Source organism: Centruroides sculpturatus, unplaced genomic scaffold, assembly GCF_000671375.1.
Source record: "Centruroides sculpturatus isolate CEXI.00-Female unplaced genomic scaffold, Cexi_2.0 scaffold757, whole genome shotgun sequence".
Lineage (NCBI taxonomy): Eukaryota > Metazoa > Arthropoda > Arachnida > Scorpiones > Buthidae > Centruroides > Centruroides sculpturatus.
The window spans coordinates 389,143-394,388 of record NW_019385107.1 but is presented as its reverse complement, the minus strand read 5'-3'; the positions used below and the strand labels follow the sequence as shown (position 1 = coordinate 394,388).

Genomic DNA, 5,246 nt, shown 5'->3' with positions numbered 1-5,246 from the left:
TTGATTTTTTAACAAATGTAGAGAAAATGTCTGTTTTTATCGATTTTTTCTTACTGTTGTTGTAGGTTTGAATGCTTAAACTTGCCGAACTTACATTTTTTATGCATTATTGATCACGAAAAATTTATTTCGTATGCATGAGAGTAGAAAGTTATATTGGTAAATTTGAAGTCGTAACACACACTATTCTATAAAATTTGTAATACATTACTCTGATATCTTAACCAATACTAATCAGGTGAAAGAAATGTGTCTATTATAGTTAATGGTAAATTAAACATAATACAGAAGAAAGTCCAATTACGTAAATTTACGAATTTGAAGTAAAAATATTGTATAGATTGCAGAAATACAACCCGCTGTAAATTCTAGAAAGTATATATGGCCTATGTGATAATCACTTGAATTTACTTGTAAGGAGAACGTCGTTACAAGCAAGTTGTGTAACATGTAGTATTTACCTAGCTGAGTATATGTTATTTACTTTTGTAACAGGATATATCTCTATAGACAACATTTTAATTTTTTTATAAGAAAGTAAATTACGGTCTATGTCAGTGGTTCCCAACCTTTTTTCATTAGCGTACCCCGTGACATGTCATTTCTCTATATTGTACCCCTCATTTAAGAAATTTAGTAAGTAATCGTATTGTTAATTTTACATGTTGTAACTTTTAATTTAAAAAAACTAATTTATAATGTTGATAAAGAGAATATATTTACGTTCATACATGTAAAAATAAACACATTTACAATACAAATATAAAAATTACAATAAAAATAAAATTGCACAAAAAACTAACTTCAAAGTATTTAATTTCGTATGAAAGGAGTTCAGTGTGAGCCTTGTCCTTGTTTTTTCTCGCATAATTTTTTTATGTCAGGTTCGACTGATGCGAGGTACAATCTCAAATCTGGAACTGCCTTCAGCTTATTGCGATACTTATTTTTAATATACAGATAGGAAGAAAAAGCTCTTTCCACAAGCACAGTACTTGTAAATGGCAACAAAAATTGAAGTGCTTTATCAGAAAGTAGCTCAAATTCTTTGTTAATGTCTGCCCAAAAGTTAAAAAGAGATTTTGATTTAAATTGGCATTTTAAAATCGAATCGGTTGAAATTTCGATCAAATTCTCTTTTTCCTTACTTGATAATTTAGCTACCTGAAAGTATTCCTCTTCAAATGGATTTAGAATCCAATAGTTTGTGTTGTCAGGTTTTGGAAAGTATTTCTGAAAATCCGATTTTAATCCTTGTAAATGTTCAACTATTTGTTGATTTAATTCTGGAGAAAGTCGTAATTTGTTTTCAGATAAGAAACTGTGCAATGTTTCAAATACTTCAGGTTGACTATTTTTAATACATAACTTCCAAAAATCAAATTTTTTAATTATAGATTCAATTTTTTCAGACACAGTAAATATCGTTGTTTTATCTTGGAATGCCAAATTTAACTTATTTATATGCAGAAAAATATCTGATAAATATGCGAGAGCCTGAAGCCATTTATCGTCATGAAATTTGGATGAGAGCTTGAAAGAATTGCTTTCAAAAAAACTTGTACCTCACTCCTAAGCTCAAATAGTCTGGTAAGAACTTTACCACGAGATAACCATCTCACTTCTGTATAAAGGAGCAATGTAGAATGAAGACTCATCATGTCGTCACATAGAGCTATGAAAATTCTTGCGTTTGTGAACCTCGATTTTATAAAATGAACCACTTGGACAGCTTCATCAAGAACAAGTTTCAATTTATGAGGAAGGCTTTTAGAAGCTAAATTTTGTCTATGGATGCAGCAATGGCTCCAATTTACGTTCGGGGCTACTTTCATTACACGACTGCGAAGGCGGGAGTAAATACCTGACATAGACTTGGCACCATCGGTACATAATCCACAGCAGTTAGACCAATCAATTCCCTTTTCTTTGACATGATAATCAATAGCATTAAAAATGTCCTCACCTCTTGTGCGTTCTGACAAAGGATGACAAAGTAATAGGTTTTTTTCAATTTCGTTATCGACCAAATATCTTGCTATAACAAGCAAAATAGCAAAATTGGCGACATCTGTGCTTTCATCAACTTGAATAGCAAAAAATTTACTATTTTTAATTCGGCTTATTGTTGTCATTTCAACATCATCAGACATCTCGTGAATTCTTCGAGATATTGTATTGTTCGAAAGAGGAATGTTGTTCATTTTAGGTACTTGGTCTTCTCCGAGCATACAGCGGAACAGCATCTTTTATACAGGGAAGAATCAAATTCTCAGCTATGGTATGATTTTTGTCACATTTAGCAATACGGTAACTAATACGGTAACTAGCTTCAACGGCATTTTCGAGATTTTTGTCAGATGACTGGATGTACGGCTTCAAACTCGATTTACTCATATTTTGCTCCAAGCGTTTAAAAAAATTATGTTCCTTGTTTTTATAATTGGGATGCTTCATTCGTAAATGTCGTAGGAGTAAGGAAGGTTTCATGCAGCCATTAGATAAAACATCTCCACATACTACACATTGTGGTTTAGGGCAGTTTTCATTTCCTATATAAGTAAATCCATACTTAATATATTCATTGCAGTACTTTCTGTTTTTCTCTGTTTTCGAGACTTTTCCAGTGTTTAGATCCGAAGTACTGTTGTCTTGAGAGGTATTTGTCAATTGAACCCTTTCCACATTATGTGTTAGCTCTTCTTTTGTTCCTTGTTCCAACCACTTATCCATATCTAATGATAAATCAAAAATGGAATTAACGTATCTAATTTCGAAATTTCTCTCCGTTGCGTGTCGCCCTGGGTTGAACTTTTGTGGATGGCTAACGACAATTTCCCGTTTTTGAAAAAAATAATCATGGCTATCGTATCATCCGAAAATATTTTCTTATTTTGCACAAACAATATATATATATATATATGTATATTAATTAATGTAAAACGAATACAAATTATATTTTGGAAGTTAGTTTTAATATAAAATTATAACAACTAGCGTCATTTGCTTTGAAAAACGTTCCAATGCTGAAACGAGATATCTCGGGAAAATCTGGAGAAACTAACTATATGTCCTTTTCCTTGCTAACAATAAAAAATATTTTTGATAAACAAAAAACACACTTTTTGGAACAACGTGGGAATATTGTTGAGAGATAATAATAATAACGGTAACACACCCCATCATCAAAAGTCGTAGCATAATCACTAATCACGTATAATGGTATCCCCACTACCATTGACCGAATGCGCAACATTTATTGATCTGTTGCATTGTACAATCGGCAGAATAATTTTTTTTTCTATTTTTGCATTTGGAAATGTATAATAAAGTTGTGATTGTTGCAAGGAACATTTTTTACCTAATAATTTTTTAATACTATTAATTTGGGATACATAATATAATATTTTTTCCGCCATAATAACTAACTTTTTTCTGTACCCCTAAAGAACCTATCGCGTACCCCCAGGGGTACGCGTACCACAGGTTGGGAATCGCTGGTCTATGTGATGAGCGGAGTAAAAACGTAAAGCCGATTAGCAGTGATACATTGCGTTATGACAAAACGTGCTGGTATCTTGGAGCCATGCGATTACTAGCAAGTATAGCGTATTTTCCTTCTTTCACTACATTTCTTTTCTTTATTCGTTTCAATTAATATATTTTTAGTAACAAATACATATATATTTAAGCTCTCGACTTAAATTTCGTAGTTGAATCTATTTTAAATAGAAATTGTGTACAAAAGTATGCTATTTGTAAATTCAGTCCTATTTACTTATTCAAATTAACTACTTCCTTTAAAATCCGAAAATTTTAACATTTGATTTAAGTGTCTTTCTGACAATTAAAGTTCCCGCATCGAATTGGTTAACTTTCTAAGCGACATTTGGTGACGCTATCTGTTATTAAATATTATTTAATTAATTAATTAAATCCAAACCTAATGACAATACACATGAATTTCAAAAACTTTTGTCAGAAACCACAGGGGTTAAGCTTGCAGGAGAGTGAACAAAATCGTTCTTCTCCCCTACACAAACACTAACATTCATACATATAGAAAATCCTTAAATTTTTTGCACTTCTCGATGTTTCAAGATCCCTTGACAGGAAATTCAAACAAGGACATGAAAACGTTTATGATGAAGGCGGTGAAGGGAGGAAGTGTGTGATGAACGACGATTTGGTGGACGAAGTGGATCAATTGGTGCGAGAAAGGCGTCGGTTCACGATTTCTGAGCTCGATGAGAAGTTTCCTCAAATTTCAAGGTCCACATTGTATACCGCTGACTGACAGTGTTAAAGGTTGGCTGAACGGCCTGACAGCAACGTTCTTCGACCTGGGTATACAAAAGCTGGTACCATGGTATGATGTCCGCCTGAATCGACAAGGCAGTTATGTAGAAAAATAGGTGAAGACTGTAACTACTTTTTACAAATAAAGTGGTTTTGTACTTCATTCCTGTTTTTTTATTCTGGGTCTATGAAGAATGAAAAAACAACCCTCGTATTATTTAATAATGTCTATTCTAAGTTTTTTAAATTTCTATACAGAAAAATAATAAAGTATATCATTTTCTAAAACACGTTTGTTAGTCTGTATTCATTTTAAATTTAAAGATCACCTCAGTTCGCAATATGTTTAAAAATTATTCAACTTCAGATCTGCAGAATTTTGCTGCCCCAAAACCATTGTACTGTAGGGTGGTGCCTCGTATAACGTACTTAATCCGTTTCAGGTGCAAGTCCGTTAAGTGAACAGTCCGTTATACGAAACGCATTTTCCCATAGAAATACATGTTAAAACATATAATTCGTTCCGCAGCATAAAATAACCGTACTGTACCATAAAAAATGAAAATGGAGCAGTCACCAATTATGACGAGTAGTCAGATGTTGTGAGGAGGAGGTGGAGGAACACTTTCTTCACACATTCATACAGATACAGACTTTTTACACATTGCAGCGGGTTTTTTTTATTGTTTTTGAATTGGATTCAGATTCAGGAAAGGCTACCGGAGCTTGCAGGGTCAACTCCTCTTGTTCCATCCTTTGTTTTTTCCCTGCTGGCTTCTTGAAAAACATGTCCAAGGTGGTCTGTTTCTCTCTCTTCTTCAACACCTGTCGGAAATGACGGGCAAGGGTGTCATTGTAGAGATCATTGATACAGTTGGTCTCAGCTGTGTTTGGATAATGAGTGTTGGTAAACACCTGAACCTCTCCCCATTCGACAAGGAAGTTTT

At 33.2% G+C, this 5,246-nt stretch overlaps 1 pseudogene; it reads right to left on the bottom strand.

Annotated features, from left to right (window-relative positions):
• Positions 1-702: 702 nt before the first annotated feature.
• Positions 703-2,733, bottom strand: LOC111634810 (annotated as a pseudogene).
• Between the last annotated feature and the right edge of the window lie 2,513 nt (positions 2,734-5,246).